Source organism: Nematolebias whitei, chromosome 16 (genome assembly GCF_014905685.2).
Source record: "Nematolebias whitei isolate Nwh7 chromosome 16, NemWhi1, whole genome shotgun sequence".
NCBI classification, from domain to species: Eukaryota; Metazoa; Chordata; class Actinopteri; order Cyprinodontiformes; family Rivulidae; genus Nematolebias; species Nematolebias whitei.
In genome coordinates, this window is record NC_056513.1 from 37732104 (window position 1) to 37732397 (window position 294).

Here is a 294-nt window from a genome sequence, read left to right on the forward strand (position 1 = left end):
AGTATTTTGAACTGGATTCGAAAGTGAACCGGTAACCAGTGCAGTGAGGCCAAAACTGGTGTAATGTGCTCTCTTTTGCCTGTACTGGTTAAAAATCGGGCTGCTGCATTCTGGACCAGTTGTAGTCGTGCAATGGAGGTCTGACTGATACCAAACAGGAGTGAATTGCAGTAATCAAGCCTAGATGTAATGAATGCATGTATTACTGTCTCCAGGTTCTTTTTGGACAATATGGGCTTCAGTTTAGACAGCCGCCTCAGTTGGAAGAAGCATGATTTAACAATCATGTTTACA